Consider the following 26824-nt stretch of genomic DNA (forward strand, 5'->3'; position numbering starts at 1 on the left):
CCCCATTCGAGCTGAAATTACGTTCACAAAGTAGCAAAATATGGTCTATGTTATCTGATAAGTGATTCAACATCGGTACTTGCCTAGATTTTCCGGAATCGACGGAATATTGCTCTCGGCGGCGTGCACAAATTTCGCAGAAGCGAGTCGTGAAGCTGCGGTGACATGGTGCGCCATCTGTCGAGCGGCGAGGTAACCGCCATCTCCGGCAAGGCCATTGGTGCCGTTGGCGCGCTTGCTTCGAAGGTGCAGATCGTCTGCTCGTTTAAAGTAATGCCACAAGGAAGAGTCACCGCTTCTCTTACTAAAAACAGTAGTGGAAATGCTACATCAGCAGCATTAGAAACAAAAATAAATATTAACTCGTCGCTTGCTCTTCCGCTACGATTCCGGTGCCGTCAATATCTGGTCCAATCTGGTTGATCATTTTCTGTGGTTCAACGTCCGCAAGCTGCTCATGGGATATGAAAGAGATCGTAGTGAAAACACCCGAGACTGTAACATGCACTTACATCGAACAGTACTCAGGCGTTCACGTCGAAGTGCTTGCTGTGATTTATACCTCAAAATGTCCTCCGGCGGCGTCAATACATCTTTGCAATCTTTCTTCATATTCTTTGAAGACAGATGCCCTCATGCGCTCCGTGATGTCTGCACAAGCAGCCTCAATTTGCTGCTTCAGCTCTGAACAACTGTGAAGTCGGCCTCGGCGGTACACGCGGCTTTTTAGATAGCCCCATAAAAAAAAATCGCATGGAGTTAGATCAGGTGAACGGGGCGGCCATGGCATGTTGGACGAGCCTCGACCCATCCACATGTTTGGAAATGTTGCATCCAGCCAGTTGCGGACACTTCTGGCGTAATGAGCAGGAGCTCCGTCCTGCTGAAATATGCAGATCTCCTTCTGCATATGTGTTGCTTCCAACTCTGGCAGAATCTTCTGCTGCAGCATTTTCAAATATGATTCGGCAGTCACGTTGTCCTCAAAATAAAAAGGCCCAACGAGCCCCTCGCGCCACAATCCACACCAAACCATGATATGTGGGGTCTTGTCGTTTGTGGAATAAAAACGAGGATTGTCTTTTGCCCAAAACCGAGTGTTCTGTTTGTTGATTTTTCCATCCAGGTGAAAAATGGGTTCATCAGTGAATAATAAAAAGTTCAGATGTCCCCGGTCTTGAGTTATCCTTCGTTGTTCCGAGTGGCAGAATTGAAGCCGACGGTCTCTGTCGTCTTCTGAGAGCGCTTGTAGAGTTTGCATCTTGTACGGATAGAAGCCCTTGCGTTTCATCGCGCGACTTACCGTTGACGGGCTCACTCCGAACAACAGCGCAGCTCGCGTACAGGACATCTGAGGGTCCGACGAAAATGCACCCTCAAGGGCATCAGCAATACTGCGATGTGTTCCCCCTTTATCACTTCTTTCTTTCTTTTTAAGACAGCCTCTTTCTTCGAACATTTTCTTCCATCTTAGCAGTGACCTTTCACAAGGAGGACGACGGCGAAATTTTACCTTGAATTTCGTGCGCACGCAGTGAACTGACCCGGATTCAACAAGCCATGACACAGCTGCCGCCTTTTCTATCGCTGAAAATGAACGCATATCACTGCAGCACACAATGCATTATAGGGCGAACACACAAAAAATTTCGATCTTTACTCGGGATCAGAACAGAGCAAGAGTCGTCAGAACAGACCAACAGTCAAAAGCAGACGGCACCGGAATCGTAGCGGAAGAGCAAGCGACGAGTTAATATTTATTTTTGTTTCTAATGCTGCTGATGTAGCATTTCCACTACTGTTTTTAGTAAAAGAAGCGGTGACTCTTCCTTGTGGCATTACTTTAAACGAGCAGACGATCTGCACCTTCGAAGCAAGCGCGCCAACGGCACCAATGGCCTTGCCGGAGATGGCGGTTACCTCGCCGCTCGACAGATGGCGCACCATGTCACCGCAGCTTCACGACTCGCTTCTGCGAAATTTGTGCACGCCGCCGAGAGCAATATTCCGTCGATTCCGGAAAATCTAGGCAAGTACCGATGTTGAATCACTTATCAGATAACATAGACCATATTTTGCTACTTTGTGAACGTAATTTCAGCTCGAATGGGGTAGTAGATTTTGCATAGGAATTTTTTAAAACCCCGCTCCCAAATATTCAAGACCCGATACATAATTGAGGCGTAACTTTTAAGGTGCAAAAGCGGCTGATTGAGCCAAGTAAACGACAGCACCCGCCCCTCCTTTCAACCTCTCCCTACTAATAGGAAAACAAAATACAGAAGAAAGCGTGCGGACGGCTAGATGCTCTCCCTCCGCCAGCTCGAAGCCGCGCTCGGACGGCCAAACGCTTTTCTCACTGCCCCAGTAGAATAAAAAAGAAAAAAAGAAAAAAAAAAAAAACCGTCGACAGGACACGCAGAAGTGACGTAGTAGCTCCACGTCACTTTTATGTCACGTGATTGCGCGATCACGATCGGCAAAAATACCGTCTATGAATCATGGCCCGGTGTCAAATTTTAAGCATTTTTTGAATGTTTTACTACTTTAAAAAGCAGTTCCCTGAACTTTGCGCTTGGAGGTTCCAATTTCTTTTTTAAAACATGTTTTTCAGTTGCTAGTTTCGTACCAACGAGTGCTTTCCGTTTAGCACTGCGTAGCGTAAAGTCTCTTTCAAGCTGCGAAGTGCACTCCGCGGAAGTGCACTTTAACTTGCACGCTTGACTGGGGTATAACGTAAGAAACAAAAACTGGATTCATTCCTGAGTGCGAATATTATGTTTACTTTCTAGTTCTTTGGAGTTCTGGCAGATCTTATTTTCTGCGCTTTAGTAATTGGCCTCACAGTTCGCAGGGGCCCTCATCATCGAGTTGATGCCGCTGGCAATAGACAGCTGCACGCGTTTTCCCGTCCAGCAGCATTCTGCACTCGGGGGAGCTGAAAAAGGCGCCGTCTGCTGCGACCCGGTTGCAGCAGCGGAATGCTTCCTGCAACCGGGTTGCAGGAGCAAAATGCTTGCTGCAACCCATGACGTCTTATCCGGTTTAAGAAAAACGTCACATCCGGCTATTGTTTTGTGGGTTTTGTGTTGCTTGTAGAAGCAAAATGGCTGGTCGTCGTCTTTCATGGTGGGAGGCGTGAGAGCTGTGTCGCCGTGTCAGCCGTGTGCTCTCGTGTTGTACGGTACGTAAGCAATTTTTTCTATTCTTAAGATACTTCAGTATGCATGTATTGAGTCATTGCCCACTGTCTAGAGTTCTACATTTAGTTTTCAACGTCCGTGCGCCCGAATGTTCTGTTGACCATTGAGCCTGCTTGGCCGGCAGTGGGCCCGAACGCCCCAAAGGTGTATTATCGAAGGTTTCAATCGAAAGCTCAACGCAGTTCGACACTAAGGAACATGCGGTTAAATACCGTTTATTAGGCCAACCGCACGAAAATCTCAGTCATGTAAAGCACGCCTGACTATCAGTCTTGCGTGCGCTTGAAAAGGGCGGGAAACTTGGGTAAACTTTGCGCACCTGTCTGGGTGAATAGTTAATGATTGTAACGTCTCTGAGCTGATAGAGGGACTCTAGGAGGTACTAGGACATGACAAAACAACGCGTAGAAGCAGGAAAGGCGAGGATCACACAGGCCTATGTGGGAAGCTTTTGTTTCGATGCACCACGACGTACTAACCATTTGTGCGACATACTATCATTTTGTGTGGCCCTCGTTGCTATGACGCGGTGTAATGATTTCATACCTCATTTTATGACTGCGCACGGTCAAATGTATGCAGGGCCGCTTTCTGATTACGGTGAGGTAAGCGATTTCGCCTTGTGCTTAAAGTGCATCAACACGTACTTGTTTTAAATTCAATTTTTGTGTGTGTGAAGATCGCTTATAAGCTGACGTCTAATATTTGGTACGCAGGGACCTTCCTGGTATGTGTTTTGGAGTCTAGCATGTACTTGCTGGTTGCTGAGGCTGAACAAATGGGACTATGAAAGGCGGAGACAGCATATGCTCAAACGCCGCAAGGTGAGCCCTGTACTTAATTTCAAAACAATTGCTGTGCCACCGCGACTGGTCATTTGTTTTACATGGGGAACATGCTTGGACACAGGTCCCCAGTTTGCATAGAGTGCATGAATGAATCAAACAAGCAAGCATTCCTGCAGCTGCAGTGTCCAGCTTGTAGTTTGCAGCCTTTCTTTCTCAGTTGCAATTAATGCATTGCAAACAGTGTGCAATGTAACAGTTGATTCAGACTAAGAAAACCAGCCTAGCTCCAAAAACAAACAAATGTTTGCGCAAGATGGAAGATCAAACCACGCTATATTGTCTTCTCAATTCTCTGTGAAAAACTGACAAAGCTGCCTTCTTTAACAAATGGTATTCCTGCACAGGTTGGTTGTGTTGCTTTTTTTTTTGTGTGTGTGTGTGACAAAGTTCCTGCAAGAACTTTATAGCTTTGGAAACCACTGTGAAAGATAAAATGAGGTCTGCAAGATTGGCATCAATGGCTTGCAAGGCAAGCAGCACAGAATATACACCCTGCCAATTCTTTAACAGTATCGCTCGAGCATCGACTGTCCGAGCAGAAACAAACAGGAAATCAGGAGAGGTAACAAGCAGGGAGATGTAATCATGCTGCTTCAGCGAGTGTTGTCTGCTTGGCTGTTCTGCTCCGTTGGCAGCAACCCCTTGGATCGAGTTTCATATCGGAGTTCTGAGCGCACTCTGCTATGCGCTTGTGGATTAAATCTGTGCAAGCTTGTAACATTCCAAATTTTACACTTGTCCCTGGTTCTATTTGCAAATACTGTCTCGGGTGGTTTTCTTTTTTTTTTTTTTTTTTTCTTCAAGCAATGAAAGTATCGATGGCAAGAGTTATGGGGAAAGTTAGATTTTTCATTGGAAATGTGTGTGCTTTGGAGATATCATTCGCATGATATGCAGATACTATTGCAGCTAAAAACAAACAATGACAGCTTCTCCGGGCACCGACATGCCTACCAGCCAATTGTGGCAGGGTTGCTTCACATTGATCAAAGCAGCGTAGCAAACGAGGTTCACTGCAGCATCAAGAATTGTGAGCTTGCACTTCTGCATCTTCCGGCGCAGCAGCGCCGGGCAGTCGACGGTCACGTGGTACTGTTAAAACATTGGCCAGGTGTACACTGCCTAGGGTGGTGCCCATTTCGTAGCAGAGGCAGTGCCTGCCTAAAGTATATCCTCTTCACTTGACGAGCAAAGAAGCATTCTAGTTTCCCTTGCTGAGAATGGGGAATGCAGCCTCTCCACTCCATCCACTATCTTCTCGCCAACATCGAACACTTTCTTTCCGCTCATCAAAGATTATCCTTTTATGCCAGGGGCCTTGGCGCACGGCCCGCGGAGCTGCGTGATGCAGTCCGCCAGCTCAAACTTTTCAGCTGACATTTTTGAAAGCATTACCACCAGCCCTAATTTCCAACTAAAATAAACTCGGACTTTGTACCAGTTAGTATGCATTCATTTTTTAAAAGGCGTTGACCACTTAATCTGCGTGAACTTTCATTTGACATCACTATGCCTTCAAAGCAAGGAGCCAGACATCCTTGCCTTCTCTTTTATTTCCAAGTGTTTTTTGAGGATTATAAGTGTGGTAGTATTTATTAACAGGTGTACCATTTCATTACCCTCTCCGAGCGATCCTGAAGCGGCTTTTCTTTTGCAATAATAGGAGGGCTTGGTCTGACAAAACGAAGTTTTGCTTATTTTTGTTCATTTTATTATTATTTATTGTACTTTGTTTCCTGTTGTTTTGTTGATTTCTGGCTCCTGGGTCATGAGAGAAAAAGCTTTCTCAATGCAACCCACATAGCAATATGAGTTTGAGACCCCCTGCTCTATGCCCATAATGGCGGGGGGGTCAATGGATAATTCATAATGAGTTTGTCTGAAAGGTAATTGTTTAGCAAAAAGCTACCATATGCCACTGGTCGGCCCGGACCCACAACCTCCGCATCATGGTGTTAGAAGTGTGTGAACGGGCCGCTCCGCACCGAACAGTAAGTGACGATACTGATGCTCTGATTTCCGTAGGCTGTCGAGAGACTGCGTTGACTGTTGGTGGCCGCGGGTTCGCTGGGTGCAGTTAAACTCTTCGGGCGAAGGCGTGGGGAATAGAAGGGCTTCCCTACACAGCAGGTGCTTCTTGCTTTTTCTTCTGCCTTCGCTCGTACCGAGTGGTGTTGGTGACCACCGCTGCGTCCGTAGCTCAGCAACACATTGCGGTGCGGAGATGAGGACTTCCCTTCTCGACTGCACACATTTATTTACACTTGTTTACAAACTGTTTACAATAACGTCGTCAGATGTGATATCAAAACATAGAGGGCTAACTGCAACTGGGTGCACGATCGGAGGTCAGAGGCTAGCAGAATCAGACCTTGGCCTTCTGCTACACTTTAGGCCGGAGTCCCTTGAGACCTCCGTCAGCCTAGCCTCCCTCCTCAAACAACCCGTCTGCCCTCGTCTGAGCCCAACCGTCCTCCGAGCCCAACTGTCCCAACGCTCCTTCCTTAGTGCTCAAAATTCGAGTCTAGTCCGTTAACCAATCAAAGACTAGTCACTCTGTGGCCAATAACATGCAGTCCTTCAAAATGGGCTGGCCAATCGCTGTGCCACATATACCCCTCTCCTATGCATGTTAAGTAATACAAACACAAAGCATGCACTACGCGGCGAGTGGTTGCGCACACAAACACATACATCTGCGATTTCTCCCTCTCCAAAATCCTCCTACGCAAGAGGTGCCAAGCAGTCGCAAAGACAAATGGCGTCGACGGTTACACTTCCGAAAACACACGCATAAACACACACACGCAAACCTCAGGCCCAAACATTCCGATCCCTGCCCTTGTTTGGTTGCGCACGGGCGGCGGATTCAAAGGGACGTACAGGCGTCTTCCCATGAAGACATGTCAACAGCGCGTTCTCCCCAGGCCCGTGTTACGCCGCGTTTCGGGATTTATGGCCTCCGCGCCCTCTCCACTCGAACCGGGAGACACAGCAGTTAGCGCCGAACCCACAACCACTGCGCTTATGCTGTGCCTTCCACTTGCACTGCTCTGCCTCCGTCGCGGGACGGACAGAGCCGGCAGCGTCGCCCGCTGCCGTGTGTTCTGGGCTCACTTCCGAGAAGCGGTCGCCTGTGTGACCGTCATAAATCAGCCCGCGTCAAGCTGCCCCTTGACCTTGGCCGCCCCTTCGGAATCTCCTTCTGGGCAAAGCCCGCAAACTTAACTGGCGCCGCAAGATTGCCAGTCAGTTCTCAACTTGCATCGGTGCGCATTTTGTTTTTCTCGCTGACGCCCCCGCTCCACGCCTTTCTTCGATCATGGTATATTCTAAGTTGTAATGTAATGTAATGTGGAAAAAAGTGCATTGTTCACCGCTGCAATACAGGCTACATATTCTGCAATGAAAAATGTCAGCTTTCTTCGGTGCGAAAAGATGTCGAACGACTTCAGCCATGGTTGCCGGCATGCCAAGAAAGGGCCGAGCTGTACTGTCACTGTTTGTGAGGGGCACTTTGAGCCCAGGTTTGTGTCCAAAACATGGACGACAGAGTTAAATGGGCATATGCTGCAAAGCGTTGCTAGCAAAGGAAGCGGTCCCCACTATATTCTCTGCCTGCCTTGCCTACCTTTCAGACATCGAAAAGTAGAAAGCGAACCACTGAAAGGCAGCCCCAGGAACCGAAAAAGTAGAAGATCGTCAAACCTTATGTAGAAGCGTCAGGTGAAGGTAGCACGCGCTTCACATGACACTGTGTGGGCATGGACAGGCCCAAAAGCTGGGTGCGGCTCAACCCACGGGCCGTCTGGGCCGATACATGAACATTTTTGCTGGACTCGGGGTGGGCTTAAACGTACGGGTCTGAGCCGGATTCGGGCTTGTACACAGAGGGCCGATGTCCTTTATAGTCACTTTGTCGGAGTAAAATACACATTCGCGGCGTCGCTGCAGCGAAATGGATGAAATGACCATGATACGCTCCGAGAAAGAAGTTTAGTCTTCTTAGCTTATTTATTTACTTATTACAGCACCGCGGTGGCTTAGTCATAAAAGCTCTCGAGTACTGAGCTGAGATACCCTAGTCTGATCCTATTTGGGAGACAGCGTTTTGGTCGAAGCTGAAAGCATGGCAGGCATATACTTGACGATGGCAGTTTCATTGAAGAATCCCAGGTGGCCGAAGTGATCCGGACGCCTCTGCTACGGCGTCCTCACACTTTGAGCCGGTTTGGGACCATTGCTCCAGAGACACAGCCCTTTTGTTGTTTTTTTGGCGTCATGTACACTTTTTTTTTTCTCCACATGAGAAAATTCAAAACCAAATGTGGGTATGGTTTTCATTTTAATCTGTTTGGAACGTCTCATAACTGAAATAGCCGCGAAGGCTTGATAGAGTTTAGAAATCTCCTTGACGATGAAATAAGATAAATCTTTAATGAGCAATTTTTAAATAGTCAATCAGTGTCGTAAACAATTAGGCACGCGCCGGCCACATTGAACGATACCAAAGACTATATGAAATTACTCCCCTCGGTGACTAAAGAGCAGCAGTCAGACACCGCTCTTGCGTGTTTTAAAGCGTAAAATGCCATGTGCGGGTTACGCTGGTGTGGTGCAGAGGGGAGTTCGCCTAATAAATTAGAGTAGCGCCAGATGAGGCTGTCTCAGCTATCAGCGAGCACAGGCAGTCTGGTCTGCGATAAGGCGCTTTCAAATATGGTCAGTTTTATATACCACTGGAGGCTAGGAACTGGAAGCCTCATACAAACCACTGGGAAGGGCCAACATTCGAACGCTTGGTGAGGTGCTATCTTTTTCAAGGTTGGTGTTCAACACTCGTGACGCTTCAGCCACAGATAGTCTTGCTGCCGCAGCGGCGCCGTCTTTCTCGACAGAGGAAATTGAGGGTGAGGGAGGGGGGGGGGGGGGGGGGACCTTCTACATGCAGAATCAGTGAAGAGCATTGCAGCCAGAACACGTGCCGGCCCTGGCAGCGGTGCTGTTGTGAGCTATGATATAACAGCACCTCTCGCACACCACAGGGCGGGCACACCGCCTGAGCTTCTTGTCTTTTGTCTACCGCCGTCGCCTCCAGTTCACAGATAAATTAAAACGAGAAGAATATTGGCTTTCTCTTTCTTTGACGGAGGTGGTACCTACGCTTGACGAACGGCAGTTTTGGCATGGCGTGAAGGCTACATACGCACGTTATTGGCTATTTTGCGTTTCCTCGAGATTTTAATCAGTTATATTTTGCTGCACACGGTGTCTAAATATTAAAGCATCCTTGCAAGAAGTCCGATGACAATTTTTTTTTTTTTTTCATTCTAATTGAATGCGATTTCACGAATTGAAATCATGGCCAGACTGGTTGCTTTTAAAGGGGACATGGCTCTTAAAGCTATTTTTCCTACGTTTTTCAACAAATTTGATAAAACCTGGTATTCTGATTGGGCAGCTGGAAAAATGGTTACATGTTTGAAATCAGTGCAAGAAACTGAATCAGAATGCCAGGTTTTATCAAATTTGGTCAAAAATTGGAAAATAATTTTAAGAGCCATGTCCCCCCTTAAGCAGAAGCGAAATGCAATACAGCTGACATATTTCGTGGTGTGTTTGGAGACTGTAAACAGCCTAAACTAATACATTCTTTTTCAGCGAATTTCTAACAGTTTAGAGTTGTCGTGGGAAGACGAAAGAGTCACACTGGCCGTACTGCCCGAATCCGTGAGTCTCACTGCCTGTCGGAGGTTGGGCACACTACAAGCAGTGGCGCGCCGTGCCGGCGCTGCTCGTTCATACACAACCCTTCAGACACCACACTCCACATCATGTTCTACTTGGCACTTGCTGTATTTTATTTTAAACCAGCCAAAAAACGAGACAGGGAATAGAAGCTAACGAGATGAGGCTGGCTTCTCTGTGTCTAGTCTTTTGGCTGGCTTAAAATGAATTATTACCAACTCGCCCAGTTGTTAACCTTGTTGCTGTATTTACAGGGCATTCCCACGTCTGCTGCTGCGGTTTAGTTGAGCACTGGTGAACGCTGTCTATGTTGGGATACATGCAACATAAATAGCTTGAAAGTAAAAGATTGCACAGCCATCATTGTAGCTAGTAGTTTGTAAAGCATGGGATGCATAATGTGCAGGTCTCGGACCTCAACGGTGGCATGTTTCTTGTTTTTGTTTTTCTAGTTTGCAATGAGTTACTTTTCATTTGACAGTAGATACACTACTAATTACCGTTCATCACCAATGCAGATTTTTTTTTATTAGTTAATTATATGCTTCCTCAATTTCATTCTGTTGGTTTGCATACCTGTGTCGTAACAGAGCCTTTATATATTTTTCCTTTTCTGCTAAATAGAAGAGCATGAGCCTCTCATAGCCTGTGTTGCTTTGGGACGTTAAATCCCATAAGCCAGACCAGCATGAGCCTCGTTTCTGGCAGTCGTAGATCTATTTCATTGAACCTCTTTGTTAATAATAAGCTTCTCAAACATACGTCAGACAAAAACATACAGTATTATGGGTGTGACACCATGAAGGTGTCAATCATTAGAAATGTCACAAGTGTTGGGCAGGCATGCAGGGCCCATCATTAACGTGTTAAAATTAAGCTCGGATGCCACTCAATCGAAAACATGAGAAGCCACTGACAGAAGGCCATGGAGTAGGGCATCTGAAGGGGGAAAGGGCTACCCTTGAGTGCAGTCTATCCTCACTGAAGGGATTACTGACCAGTGCCTTGGAAATTTTATCAGAACAGGCATGGTTAAAAAAAATTATATGCACACGATAGGTAGTGGAAATGTGCTGCTTATTGATGTGAACTCCGAACTAGTCCAGTGGTGCTTGAGCACATCATAGTGGTATAGTCCACATTTCTCAGGCTGAAATAGTCATGTTTTTAGTCGAACTTATCATTCGGGCATCAAGTATGGAAACAAGCATTGCATTTTCTGCTAGTTTGTTCCAAATTGTTTCTAAGGTCATTTGTGTTATTTTAAATATCTGTACATGTTTTGGCTGTTAGTCTTATATTTTCAGCAATGCATTGATCTTTGAATAAAAAGGAATCAAATAGGTTATTTTGGTATGTCAGGTATAAAATATTCAGCTAATAAAATCATTTGACTTTAGAAACGTGCTCCAAAACAATTTGAATGCTTCAAAACTTCAGTTTTATAGCTTCAAAGTGCTCGAGCCTGCTTCTACCTCTCCAAGTTGGTTTGCGGTTCAGGTCATTATTGACAGTTCTGCATGACTGAATTGATGTCTTGAGTTTGGAGTTTTGGGGAAGGTTGCATCCATTGGGAAGAGTGAAAAATGCTGGCTGAAGATAAGGAACGCAGCATTATGAAAATTCCGATTGCTATTGGGCAACCATCTCATGGATGATGGCACTTGAAAGCGTTTTGACTGGAGGTACTCGCACTGCTTGGGCTAGGCCAGTGCAGTACTTCATCTTACAGGAGCATATGCATCTAATCTTGGTCGCATTTTGCTTGTTAACGACATGCAAGACATTACTCTGTACAGGTCATCACCTGATTTTTATCTTCAACTGCTAAATAATTTATAATTGATTTTTGTCTTATCTGTTTCAGGGTGTCTATACTCCATTAACACACTGAATGTTAGTAGTGCTGCTACTGCACTTAAAGTCAAGTATTGGTCTCTGTTTGCAATACTTTTAGCTGCTTTGAGAAGTAAGATGCTCATGGACAGCCACCTTAACAACATGAACTTGTGTATTTGTGATGAGGACCTTATACAAAGACAGCCAGAGGTTTTTAATGCTGGCATTGTAGCAACTGTTGTGGTGCTGCAGTTGGTGAGGGATTTGGCCATCTTGTGGTTGTTGCCCGTTTGCTGTGGCCACCCTCAAAGTAAATAGCTATAGTCCTGTCACATAATTTGAGAACTTCTTGTTACTTTTATGGAAACTACTGTTTGGCACAAAATGACTTGTGGCTGCCATCATGTGCGAGCGACTACATTTGGGTGGAACAGTTCCTCATTCTTTTTCACAGCCCATAGGGAGGATTTCGCAAGTTTAGAAATTGAAAAGTCCGCAGCTGAATTAGTCGCGATTCTGGAATCAGAGAGCAACGCATGTCGTCTAATGAACAGTGCAAGCGAAACTTCTTGGATGCAGCAGCAAATGAAAATGTGCACACATGGTTTTCAAGATGTCTCAACGTTTATTTATATGCTTCACAACCTACCAAAGTTTGCACGCTTGCGTTATACCAAAGCACAATCACCTGTCTGTTCTGATGTCTGCGGCCAGTGTTGATAACTTCATATCAGTTCTTTACCACCCACTGTGTCCATTTCTGCTGTGCATGTGCACTGCAGTGATACATTGTCGCACGCATGCAGAGAGCACTAGTACTGGCCTTACTTAGGGTAACTTTTTTTGCTGTTTTGGCTTTTCTCATTCTTCAGCTATGCTACATGGTGCACACTTTCCTTTTGGTCTGGTTCCTTTGACGAGTCGTGAATTCAGCATTTGTGCTTCTTTCCTTTTTGAGAGTGTAGTGACCATATGCAAATCCACTGTTAGAATATATGAGCTGCTGCATAGTCTGCAGTCCTGTTATCTTTTTATTTAAATTTGGTATGGTCTCTGAATTTCTCTGAGTGTTTTGTTATTGTTCTGAGCTTGCATACTTTTGTTTTTTCTCCCCATGACGGCCGATCCTGCACGTGACTGATGCTAGTCAAGAGATCACAACAGCTGCCCACCTTTCAAAACATGGCATTCCCTGGTCCAAGTTGACTGCTCCCTGTGCTACTGACTCAACAGTGTACTCACAAGTCTGCACTTCACTTACACACGTTGGCCATAGCTTCTGTGTCAAAATAAAGTATTCCTACTTATGTGCCTTTTCATTCATTAATAACGCACATGATTGGAGTAATAAATACTCCAGTGCCAAAACACCACGTCGAGACACACGTTCATGTTTAGACTGCCTACCTTCTGCATTACTTCCCTTTTGTAGCCTACCTAGAAAGGTAAGTATTTACTGTATGTGTCATAGAACCACATGTATTTCTGTTATTCCTTTTGAGACAGGAAATAATCTGCAAAACCAGTGAAGTAAGAAAAATTCACAGATATGTTTCGTAGATAATATTTAGAGGTAAGCGTATAACCGGATGGATTGGTCTGGGTGATGTGGGGACGTCCAGCTGCCTACCCAAGCAGCTCCTTTTGGCACGAGAAAAACTCGTTGCCTTTCAGAATGCGAAGTCGGATGTGTGAGTTGCGAGTTCATTCACATCATGTGGCAATTAGTAAACTTACAAATTGGTATGTGTGATAAAAGCGCAAACTAAGATTGGCGAGTCAACAAGTAGCCAACTAAATGTACAGGGATGAGGATACAGGAGTCGTAAATGCTGTGGCATGTTTTCCTTAACAGCGGTGCAGAAGTGCCCCTGAAATATTTGTTGCATTTGCTCAATTTAGGTGTATTTCAGTTTCTGGTATAACCTTTCCCACACCTTTAACCTTTAGGCACAGTAATTGTAAGTAAAATCAGCAGTTAAAAAATAGCATTGTCAATATGACAGCGTTCCAAAAAATTGAGAAATAGTAATTAAGGTACGTATAGCAGCAAAAGTTGCTACACTGTACCATCAGCATGCACGTGTGATGCCAGCCATTTTTGGAACCATAAATGCAGTATTAACTTCAGTAGTTTATCAATTCAGTTTCGGACTATCCTCATGTTTGACACGATTTTAATGATGAAACCTCCAGCTTAATGCCTCTAGTAGCCTGAGTATTCTGAAGCATAGCAATGTTGCCTTACTTAATTGCTTGGCACACTTTTCAATTTTGCAGTGAGAAATGTTCTTAACCTAAAAAAGTGAAAAATTTGGCAGTATTCTGTCAGGGACAAAGCAAGCTTTTGGAAAAGGAAAATAGAGTAGATGTCTCTGAGTGGACACCCCATGTGCACTGTGAATGAAACTAATGAGTAAAAAAAGAAGCATATGCTTTCAAGCAAAGTATTGCAATGCTTAATATTACATAGAATTCCTCCTGGCACACATAGATTTCATATTTCAAGCTGCCAGTTTCCATCATGCAAGGACGACATCTGCTAGTTACTATACAGCACCTTCGTGCTTTTGCACTGGCAAGCCACGTTTTGCGAGAGGGTACCTAAGTGGACTCAGCTAGGCTTAACCTGATTTCCATGAAATATATATGGAAGGGTGCTTAAACCAGATGCTATCAGGCTTTACGTATACCTGCAGGTAAGGGCCCTGCCAACTACTATTTTTAATAAAGAAAATTTGATATATCTAGTCACTTAGTGTTTGTCATATATACTCCCTGAAGCACAATTAATAGTGGTCTAATTGAGCTGCTTGGTTGATACTAAAAATGAAAACGCAGCACTGACACCAAACATGGGCGGGCTACTGCTCAATTAAAACGCCTGGAGAGAGAGTAGCGTAAGTCAACTTAATCGCTTTCACTTCTTTCTTGTCGACTGCGACATAAAGTATCGGTAGCACTTGTGCAGTGCTCACCTCTGGTCATCGACTCGCAGCTATCGACCGGCGCATCGTCTCCCAGCGGCGCCACGCCCTCCGCGGCACGGATTCAACTCTCTTTCCAGTTTGGTTGCTAATGGCCGTCAATTTTCGCTGATTATTGCACTAAGCAGGTAAGCCCAGCTCTACTAATTGAGCACATAAATAAAATATTTTATCGAGTTTAGTTTACAGCCCAGCCCTATGGCAGTCGCGTAACCGGCGAAACGAATAAAGAGCGCATCAGAGGAAGAAAGTTCGGCGATGCACTCTGATGCATATCTTACGCATTGGATTTGTTAGAGACGACCATGGAATAATTTGAACAAATTGTTCGATATACACGGTCTGCTGGATGTATACCATTGCTTGTAAATCCGGCCGCGCACAATATATAGTAAAAAATTTACTTCTTTTTCGACATTATATGTTCACAACAAACCTATGCATAACCACGCACTGAGATCAAGCGCCACGTGAAAATTCGCGCTTCCACTTCAGTTCGTATAATAGCTCTCGAGGCCAAATGTTCGAATGAGTCACGTTACATATGCTGTGTATGCGAGGTGGGTACGTGGGGGACGAATTAAACTGCACTGCAAAAGATGGTTTGGTTTGGTTTATGAGGTCCCAAAGCAACTCGATCAGGCTATGAGATGCGCCGTGTATAGTGGAGGGCTCCGAGAATTTCGTAAGCTGACATATCGCGCAGTACACGTACGCGGGCGCCTTGCTAGTTTTCGCTCCCATCGAAAAGCAGTCACCTCAGACAGGATTGAATCCCACACCCTTGGACACAGAAGTCGAGTACGCCAACTGCACTAGCACAGCGGGGGAGGGGGGGGGGGGCACTACTGCTCCATTGTCGGGTGCTTGGTTTTGCCCGCGGCTGCTACGTTTTTGTGACATGGCCATGCAGTCCCGTTCCATAGCTTCCACTGGGCCATCGCAATTCAATTTCGACCTACTATAAAATCGCAACCATGCAATTCCTGGCACGAAGACACCTTCTGGTCGAATTAGCATGGCTTACCCTGCTCGAGTCGCCAGACAGTTCGTGTATACACGCTGGCCAACAAAGTCGTACGGGATCTGTTGGCTCTTAAATGATCCCAATGGTGCACTGCAATGCCGATCGACGCCACGTAGACGCTTACGGGTGGCATGCAATTCGTTGCAGCCTCCGTCGCTGCGGGTGCGAGTCGTGAAAAAAGAAACTATGCCGGGACTGCGGACATTGCAGAATTAACATGCAGTTTCACGGGTTGGTTCGGCTGGAGGCTTTTAATTGTGCCCGTGTATGCGGTGCGATTTCTGTGGTGGTGTGGAGCAGGCAATAGGTAACACGCGGTAACAATTAATTAAGCAAGCGCTGATATATAACTGACAATACTTTTTAACTAGTCATGCGCACTAGCGCCTCATTTTCTAACAGCTATAGGTTTGTATAGCTGAGGTCGCAATTATAATATATCTGTATCAGTTTTTTAATTTTTGGAAACACCGTTATCGTCCCCGCTTTTAGCACATGAATTTAGGCCGCGCATGGCAGAAAATGAAACCTCTCGGTCGAGGATAATTTAGTGCGCGCGGCATATATATGTACGGGTGTACGTTGTACGATCGCTTCGCTAGCCATTCCTCCCGGGCGCTTCCGAACATTATGAAAAGAGTGACACCCGCGGGGGTGCATGGCGCGTATTGAATCGTAAAGATCAGCATACATGACTAGCATGACGATTTGCGCTCACCCGCTGTATAGTTTCGGTTTCGCCTGTGTACGGCCGAAACTACCCGAGCAGGCAGCGTAGATGGCAGCGTACTGCTCCGAAGTTGTCATTTGTTCCTTCGTAGCGGCCAGGAGGGACGGCAAGCTTCGAGAGCAAGGTATATATGAAGCGGGCTCACAAGAGTGCCAGGTCGAAAAAATAGAGGTGGCTATGGCCAGGTACGGGCTCAATCATCACAGTGGTTTCAATTTAGCCCGCGCATCAAAATTTCTTGCGCTAAATACGGCAACAGAATTATGTTTTGGGAAAGTTTACACTGATATAGATACTGACATGGGCGTCGGCATGACCCCCTGCATGGTGCCAACAAATTCTTATTCACTGAAACTGCTCAGTCAGAACACTTAGTGACATAATTTGTTCATTCTAGAAGGTCAAACTCGTGGAAGTTTAAATTTTAGGGCTTGTGTTATGAAATTAAGAAAAAAAATATGGAGATGGAATAAACCCCACCCTTTACAGCCCCCTTTACTGATACATTATCACCAGGTTTGATTTGGTTGTTTATTCTGATGCAAAAAAATTCATAAATAGCGATAAATGGACAGCAGAAGACAATTAAGTGGTTCAGTTTGGCAGTTAAAATCTTAAGGGTCACTGTATCAAATGCTTTTTGAAGATTAAGAAAAGGTAGCTAATTTTATTTGAGTTGAATATGCCCATGCTTCTCATTTAGTGAATCAGTATATGCAAAGCATTCCTCATCACCTGATGGGCCAGCTCATCAAGACACTTACAGTAGTTGCTCAACTGTGGCTGCTTCCTCTTTGTATGAAATGAAAAACAAACTTGAATTTGAGGGAAAAATTCCTAAGAAAGGAAAAGGTGCGAGTACTGAGTCATCAAAAGTGCCTTAAAATTGAGATACTCGCTTAAAATCAAGAGACTTAGCTGCAGTATATGCAGCCAAAGAAGAAACAGAAAAAAGCTTTTGAAATGTGAGAAGTGATTTTAATAGCACCCCCAAAATTCAGCAAGAGTACTGGGCAATTTTAGAGTGTATGGTTAAAGCAGAATTCATTTTACCCAAATTTAATACTCACCTTGGCTGTTCTGCCAATGCCAAAATTTTCTAAAAAATTGCAACACTTAGAAGCACAGTATCTTGCACAAAAAAAGCCTAGCCCTGAAGGCTTTTGCTTTCTTTTCTAGGATGCATTAATGCCTTGTTAGAAATGTTAAGGTATAGAAGCACGATCAAAAGCGACCATTCAGAGCTTCATTGTAACTATCCAAAATATAAGTTATGAACTGCAAAATAAAACGACCCAAGTTTAAGGTCTAATTGTGTTTTTTAAGTTTCGCTCCCAGCTATGCTGGTCCCTGTAGACCTTTCCTCAACTCTTTAAACTGTACTTCAGGACCTAGTAAAAGTAGTAGTAATAAACTTTATTTCGCTACAAAAATGAGTGCCAAAGAGGTTTGCAACTTGTAGAACCAGGGCCATCTGTCACTTCGACATGGAGGACTCCAGCCAGGTGCACCAATTAAAAGGAGGAGAGTCAAGATAAATGGGCGACTGAATGGCAATGGTGCAAAGGAAAAGCAGTGTTCTAGGTTAATGCAAATGGGAGATATAGTTGGGACAAGATGCTTTAGGTGGAAACGGTAAAAAAGAAATGCACTGGGAGAAGGAGGAAGAAACTTTAATGACACGGAGCATTAGGCGCCGAGAATGTCCTGCGTACGGGTCACCAAGGCCAACCAGTCCGTCAGCTGGTGCAAGACTAGCCAAGCCCACCAGGTCGGGGAAGAAAAGTTATGTTATATCTTTTCTTGTATGGCAGTTTTCGGTTCTATATCAGGTGGTTTTTAAGGCTAACGACAGACTTAATCCTGCTCATTCATACTTTACATTTTAAAAACGGAAGCCCATATACAGCTCAACCTGGCTTTTTGAAGCAGTACAAAACAGAGCAGCCAGGTTCATTCATTCTTCATATTCCTACAACATCAGTGTGTCAGGGTTGAAAGATAAATCAGGGTTATCACTCCTCTCAGTTCGTCGTCACATCGCCAGCCTTTGCTTATTCTACAAATTTTATGACAGTTCACTTTCCTGCACGCCCTACATCGTCCCGCCAACCCGCATATCTCATCGCACTTGTCATCCTTCCCAGGTTTCTCGTCCACGTGTCCGCACAGTTACTTTTGCAGCCTCATTTTTTCCCCGTACCATTGTTGACTGGAACGACCTTCCCAGAGACATTGCAGCCATCATGTGCTCCGTGACCTTCGCTGACAATCTTCATGCTCATTTTTCATCGTGTTAACACTTGCCGCCTACAATGATGTACCCACCCCTTATGTAATGCCCCTCACAGGGCCTTTAAGGAAAATAAATGAAATGAAATGAAATTTGTCTTCATCGAATGTTTAGCGGTTATGGTGTATACTACTGCACTTCTGTTTTGGATTTTAGTGATTGCTTGTTTATTGTCACTTTTTTTTTGTCAATGCTTCGTTAGGAGAGAAAACTGGTACATGTGTATATGACGTTTTGACTTCGGCTGAGTCACATGTTAAGAAAATTTGCATAAATTCCTCCGTTTTCGAATAAACCTCAGTTGACAGTCGGTGCTGTGTTCACCTCCCTACCTCTGACCACATCTATCTCAATCTCAAAGACCTCATTCCAATAGTAACATGCACAAGTATTGATACAGTCATAAATTTATTACAATGAATAAGACTTTGCTGTCAACCATGATGAACTTGACTTTCTGCAAGATCTAATGTCAAAGTGAAAGTGATCGCTCCTTCTGCTTATATGCTTCGCTTATTATTAAGGAGATTATTAAGTTGGTTTAGACCTCAAGGTAGAATATTAGTTTAAATAGTCTAGTCACACAAGCAAAAAAAACACGGAAAAGAAATTATAACCGAGCTTTTTCTTGGTTGAAGCGCCATACAGAGGAAGAAAGTAATCATATTTACACAGGTTGAAGCAGGCTCAAGCATTTTAGAACAGCTCAGGGAGCAGTAATAAAGTAACTTCGGAGCAGCTTTGAAGCAATAAATCGAGAGTTTTGGAGCAATCACATTGTCTTGGAGCAAGATTCCAGACTCGCTTTTAATGATAGAATTCTAGCTTCCTCACTTAACCCTTTGAGTGTCGAATATTCCGAAAAAAAAAAAAAAATCACCTCCAGTGTCGAACTATTTCAAACGCTATGCGTTTAGCGCAATACCCGTACTGCAAAAACGCCGCTGGACGGCATGCGTCCGCAGCACCTGTACGGCAAAACCAGTCGAAGGGTTAAATAGCAGAAAATGGAATGCTGCCTTCTACACTTCATAATTGAAGATCGTTTAACTAAGAGATTTATACTGTTTTGTAAGATTCAAAGGTGGACTTTACAACTTTGATGCGCTCAAGTATTACCACTAGTTCGAAGTTCACATCAATGAACAGCACATTTCTGCTTTCTATATTGTGCATTCTTTTTGATCCTGCGCCTGTGCTGATAAATTTCTGGATACTGGCCAGTAACGCGTTCAGGGAAGATAGGTGGCACTTTAAGTATAGCCTTTTTCCCCTTCAAATTCATTACTTTATGGCCTTCTGTGCCTGCTCAAATTATTGCTTGAGCTATCTTAGTTTCAACACACTGGCGATAGGCCCTGTATGACTTAACAACACTTTTGAAAACAGGTTTAGTGACTGGCACCTAAGTGGCATCACCTCCATAAGAGTTCCAAGTGTGCTTTTGTCTGTCGTAGGCATGACAGGCTAGATGGTGAAGCACCTGCTTGTATTCACAGCAGAATCACTAGAAACAAACCGTGTAGTTCGTTGCAGCTGGACAAGTTTCCAATGGCTCGTAGTCATCATCATCGGCCAGACTATACCAACTGCAGGGTGAAGGCCTCCCCCATACTCCCCTACCTGTGCTAGCTGCATCCACTTTACTCCTGCAAACTTTTTAACCTCATTCGCCCACCTAACTTTCTGCTGTCCCCTGCGACGATTTGCTTCCCTTGGAATCGTTTATTACCCTAAGCGAACATCGGTTGTTTTCGCTAGGCATAACATGCCCTGCCCATGCCCATTTCGTCTTCTTGATTTCCACTAGAATGTAATTAACTTGTTATTTCTCTAACTCACTCTATGCGCTTCCTATTTTTTAATGTTACACCTACCATTTTGCGTTCCATAGTCATCTGCGTTGTCCTCAACTTAGAACCCTTTTCGTTAGCCTTCACATTTCAGCTCCATAGGTGAGTAAGTGTAAGATGTAACTGCTGTATACCTTCCTCTTGAGCAATACCGGTAAGCTACTAGTCATAATCTGAGAACACTTACCAAATGCACTCCATCCCAATCTTATTCTTCTCGTTATTTCCCTTTCATGATCTACATCTGCGGTTACTACCTGTCCTAAGTAAACATATTCGTCTACTACTTCCAGTGCTTCGCTACCTCGTAGTAGTTTGGTGTGCCTGCTTCACTCGCTGATCTCATTTCCCTCACCACAGGCGATTCAAAAGGCTCGGAGTAGAAGCTATATCAAGTGCACAGAACATTTTCCGTAACGAATTCCTCAAATTTGCTTATAAGCAAACATTATGCTGCATACTTTTCTAGTATATTAAAATTTTATACGTATTAGGATTGGGTGAGATGCATTACATCTCTGCTACCGGTGTGCTGCCATCGTTTTGACTACACCAGCCACATACCCTGTATACAGAACTCACAACAGACCATTGCCCAGCTGCGCTTCTCATAGTCGCTTAACTCAATTGTCTCAGATTGCGGTTCTTGCTGTCAATACCAGTAATGGCCCACTGAGCGGCAAAACCGTGCTCCACTAAATTTAATGTCAGAACATTGGTGCAGTCGAGTTGGAGCAATTTTGGAGCAGGGAAAGCAGGCTGGAGCAGAATGGAGCAGCACTTCCACCCCTGCATTTAGGATGGATGCAAAGAAAGGAATACTGCAATCAAATTCTAAGTTCAAAAGGCAAGCCACCATGTCAGTGTTATCACTCAGTATCCCAATTTCTGAGTTCAACATCACAGGAAAGACAATAGTGCCAAGCTCAAGCTTAACACCGTTCAACATGGTCCAGTTACATATATATATTCCTGCCGAACATAATCACAGTTCCCATATTGTAAGGAATCTTTATCAACCATGCTTTTATTTATGTGTTTATTGATACCTCAGAGGTCCTAATGTGAGACTTTACAGAAGGGCTTGTGCACAGTGATAAATGGCGACAGGCTAGTGGCTAGTAATTAAAAAATTAAGAAGAAGAAATGGGCATGGGCAGGACATGTAGTGCGAAGAGAGGATAACCGATGGTCGCTTAGGGTAACAAACTGAATTCCAAGGGAAGGAAAGCGTAGCAGGGGCGGCAGAAAGTTAGGTGGGCGAATGAGGTTAAGAAGTTCGCAGGGGTCAAGTGGATGCAGCTAGCACAGAACCGGGTTAAGTGGAGAAATATGGGAGAGGCCTTCACCCTGCAGTGGGTATAGTCAGGCTGATGATGATGATGAGTGGTATACATGGCTGTGATTAGACAGGTTCTTCGATGGCAGTATTGAAGCTTACAGGATCACTGATGAGGGATGATTCCAGTTGTGAACAGTGCTTGCGAAGAATGACTCACGAAATGTAGTTGTGCGGGCACGCGGTGAAACGCCACATTTACGATGACCTGTGCGAGGTGTTCTATACACTGGTTAGCCGAGACGACTGCCATGAGGTCTTGTATGAAAAGCTGGTGATAAAGGCAGGGGCATGAAGTACAGCGACGAGAACAGAGACTGTAACAGAGACTTCATGGCAGAGATGCTGAAGGAGTATTCGAGGGAATGAAACTGGTGGCACGGTTTTGAACAGGCTCATAAGGTTCAGTAAAGTTACAGTAGTGTGGATCAACTATATCATTGGCATATTAAAGTTGTGATCACACAAGGGTTTTGTAATCTAGTAATTTTACACAAGAAGGTGCCAGCCATGGGTAGGTTACGATAGAGGTATCCAACAGTTCTATTAGAGTAATTAGTTACATGGCTTACAAGGCAAGACTATGCTAAGCCATTAGTGAGGTGAACACTAAGGTACTTAAACGAATTCTTTGAAAAAATAGTACTAGTGTTAATTTTGTAAGTAGGATGTGTTGTTTTGGCAGTGGTGAGAAGAAATCAAAATAGTCTAAAGCTTCTCAGGGACGGAAGCCACATAGCACATCACTATTGTATGTGAATTAGATATAGATATAAGGCAGAAACGTCAGACGAGTTGGTTACAGAGCAGCAAAGTACACAGTCATCAACTAAAATGTAGGTGGTAGAAGTTACTGAAGGGAGATCGTTAAGAGTAAGGGACAGTGCTTCGTGGAACACATAGCTGAAAGAAAACTTTGAAAAAGAGGACTGGGTATTAGCAGTAACAAACCGCGCGCGGTTGGTCAGAAAGCCTTGGATCAAACTAGTGGATAGAGGTTTGTTCAATTCAGGCAGCTTCAGCACAATGCGGGCAACGTGAAAAATGCGTGCACACAGGCGACGCAACTTGGGAAAAGCGGTAAAAGAAAATCGAGTACTGAACCTGCTGGATATATTTTTCGAAGTTAATATTGGGATATACTGAGGGCGAAAGGCACCACTTCGGCTCCATCTTAGTGCCTATACCCTGTGCGATTCAGGGAACGTAGGAACGGGATAATGCTAAATATTTTTTACACACTCTTGCACACTACGCGAACGCGGACACCTCGTGAATAACGCGAAATAGAAGTGTCCTTTCGCTAAGGCAGTTTTGGGAAAACTGCTCGCAGCTTCGAAAAGGCCCGTTTTATCTGGAGTGCCCGGCATTGCAAAAGAAAGAGCACATAAACACCCTTCCCGAATCAGGCAAGCGATCACATACGGTGATTACATAAACACCGCAACCTTCAAAACGAAAGCCAAGACCACCTACACGTTGAGAATATTCTTCTTCCATGGCAGCACAAACCAAATCACGATCCCCATAAACAGGCCTTTTACATACGCTCTTGGTTTCTAGTATGCCACACTGTGCACCATTCATGCTTCAAAAATAAATCCAAGACGCCCTGTTTGTGAAGCAACACGCAAATATGATTTGTTGCAGAACGAACGGAGAGACCGACGGGGTCCGCAGGTAGGAGCACTCTTTGAACTTCCGTGGATGCACGAAGCCTCTACTGCGTCTATCGCCTCTGTCGTTACTAACGTAATCCATGAAGAAACTGCAAGATGAGCACTGAGGCACGAAATGTGCACGGCGCAAAAATCGCGATTCACACGACCACACATTCCAAACGTCGTTTACAAACACACGACACGTGATCTGCCTTGGGCTTTCCTGCAAAAACCCCAATCCGAAAATAATAAACAAAGCCAAGCCAATCCATGGGTTGCAATAACGATTTGCTTATTTTCAGCCGGTTGCACCAAGCTTCTAGCTTATTCCAACCGGGTCGCAGCAACGCCGGCCGCTGAAAAATGTCTGCGAGCGACTGCGTTACAGGACCGCCGACACGTGAGGGCAGCGGCCGCTTCTACGTCCGCGGTATGCGGGCGCCCATCCGGTTGGACGAGACACACGAGTTGCGGTATATAGAGGCAATGAGCCAGGCGTCTGCGAGCACACTAGAAAACATAGCGTGCTCCTTGCTGAATACATACAAGCATTGCACCATTTCTTATGGTATAAACCGCAACGGCGCCGTACGCGGCGTCATCCTTGATCACAGAGACAAGCAACGCGTGCGTGCCGGCGTCGAATTCGTGATGGGAAATCTGCGGCCGCAAGTGATGTCAACCAGATTTGGGGTCGAGTTCGTGCCCGTATTGCGCAGCGCCGCCGACCCACCAGAGAATGCTGCGCTATTCGTGGTCGAGGTCTGGGTGCGCGGTGACCACCGCTGCGTGTACACTACGTGGGTAGGAGACATCTACCTACGCAAGAGGAGCACGACCTACCAGGCCTTCGCCTACGAAGTCCGGGCGTGGGTAGCAAACATGGATGAAGCCCGCTATAGGAAGGCAGCTGAAAATGGCGAAGAAGTGACAGAGTACCTGGTCGCCTCCCCTTAAACGGCGGACATGAGTTTTTTTTTTTTTTTTTTTTAAATATATATATATATATATATATATATATGCCAAATAAACACTTTTTTTTAAATTAGTTCTGGAAATCATCACTTTGCTTGCCTATGTACATGCAAACAAAATTATCCCAGTTGATGGGCACAAGCCCAAACAGAGATAAGACATCCATAGCATTTCCAGAAGTGCGACTATTCCGAGTGGCATGAAAAAAAAAAAAATTGCGGAGGTACTAAAGGATCCTTACGTGTGGCAGTGCGAAAGCAGGTGCTGGTCTGCTTGTGTGTACACTTCTAATAAGTTGTGTTGTACAAGGAGTTCCGGCAGTGCCTGGCATTTTCAGAACAGAGTCAACAGTGGTCCCATCTACACTGAGCTATTATGGTATCAAACACTAACCATGGCTATGACAACTCCAATTATGATTAATCAGCAGTAATTGATTTCATTATTATCGATCTCTGTATCATTGACAGGTGCTAAAACGGTTGTCTGGTCATATACAGAATGAGGCAAGAAATGCTTTCACCTTGAAAGTTTGCTGCCAACAGCAGGCTGTTTCCTTTGCCATGCTCAATTTTATAGCAAAAAATACAGCTGCAAAGCCTGGTCTTGGGTGGAAAGCAGGCGGGCTTATTTGTACCGCTTGCCTGCACTAAGATGCCGCCAGAATCGAACCCACGAACCTGGACTGGACATGTCACACGCGCAACCACGTGCATAAATCGCACTTTTTTAAAAATGGGCTTTTGAAAAGAGTCTTCCTAATTTTTCTACCTGTTTTAGGTTGTACTGGGCTTTTCCTAATTAAGGGCCAATATCGTACTTGCACTGTGAAATGCAAAAAATGCTTTTAAGGCACATTTATTCCTACGAGGCGCTTTCCTACTCTGGACACACAAGTGACCACCAGTGGCAGTGAATGCAGCACCAACGGAGCATATACAGGAAGACTACGCCAACTGTCGTATGCCTGGTGGCGCGCACAGATTCAATCGGGGTAAGTATGATGCATGCAACGTGGGTTCAAAGTAGCAGAAAAACAAAATGACAGCGATGTTGTGAGAATTTTCATAGTTTTTGACCTGCGATCGAGAGAAAAAGTCCGGAATTATCGTCCTCATCAGCTATCCCACTACCTACTTTTACTGTGTGCTATCATGTCTCCGATATTGCTTATTTCTTCTGCGCTAAATTTGTCTTCCTTGGTTAAATTATGTGTCTGTTCTGCAGTGAGCCCCTGAATTCCTCTGCTTTCCCTCTCGCTACTAATTCGTTGATGGGCTTCTTTCTTACTAGTAGTATGTTCCGTTCCCTCTTCATATCTAAACTAATTAGAGATCCTACCATCCTATAGTCACTGCATCACACTATTCTGATTTCTTCCGCATCCTGTACAATGCAAGGTTTAGAGCGTAATATGAAGTTGATTTCACTTTTAGCCTCCCCATTCTTGCTTTTGCTTGTCCGATTCCAGTTTTTTGGTTTGCTGAAGATGGTAATCATGATTTATAAAGCGTCATTCTGCAAACTCGACTAATACCTGTCCCTGCCATTTCTAGAGCCAGTGCAATATTCACTCACTGCCTGGTCTCCAGCCTGCTTCTTGCCTACCTTAGGATTAAATTCGCCCATCAGTACAGAATACTGAATTTTTTCTTTCCTGATTGCCAATTGCACACCTTCATAGAAGCTTTCGGCCATCTAGTCATCATGACTACTAGATGTAGGTGCGTAGGCATGAACAACCTTAAGTTCATATCGCTTATTAAGCTTGATTACAATGCCCAACACCTCATTTATGTCATAAAACTCCTGTATATCAAGAACACCTCTACAGCGAAATGACATGTATAATGAAGGATTTTGTAGGTCTTGGCCGCATTGCTACCTTTCACATGTATTGTGAACGCCTACTAATACAATGAATTTCCCTGACCCGTTCCTTTACAACTATGTACGGGGCGGTCATTGCTCTCGGCAGCCGGCACTGCATTACAGAATGTGCAGGAAACACTACCGCAAAAACCGTTCTAGAAATTGAGAACTCAGCAGTAGCCATGGTAATCGCACACCAACGCAAAAAAAAGTGTCCACAGGGCAGGGCTATCGAAATGTTTGACGAACGGCGCCAGAGTAGCTTGCCGGCAAAAAAGCAAAATAAAGGCACAACGGTCCTCGCACTCACTTCCGGATGTTGCGCTAAGTAGCAAGCTGCAGTGACCGTAGTAAATTGTGGTTAGCTGTAGTCATGGAAGCCAACAGTCTCTTCCTCAGTAAACAATAAGCCCGAACATTATGAAGAAGCTGGTATCTGCAGCAGCCGA

General features: G+C 44.8%; 2 long non-coding RNA genes across 2 annotated transcripts in view; both read left to right on the plus strand.

The window, feature by feature from the left end:
* LOC146206202 (uncharacterized) overlaps positions 1–26824 on the plus strand; it is a 542419-nt gene that overhangs the window by 169782 nt on the left and 345813 nt on the right. The gene's annotated exons all lie outside the window — the stretch shown is intronic.
* LOC146206206 (uncharacterized) lies at positions 2939–12936 on the plus strand. Its single transcript, XR_014704384.1, has 3 exons — positions 2939–3184; positions 3920–4027; positions 12786–12936. It is a non-coding gene; the product is annotated as an uncharacterized LOC146206206 (long non-coding RNA).

This window comes from Amblyomma maculatum, chromosome 1 (genome assembly GCF_055883805.1).
Source record: "Amblyomma maculatum isolate TAMU_Amacu chromosome 1, ASM5588380v1, whole genome shotgun sequence".
Classification (NCBI taxonomy): Eukaryota; Metazoa; Arthropoda; class Arachnida; order Ixodida; family Ixodidae; genus Amblyomma; species Amblyomma maculatum.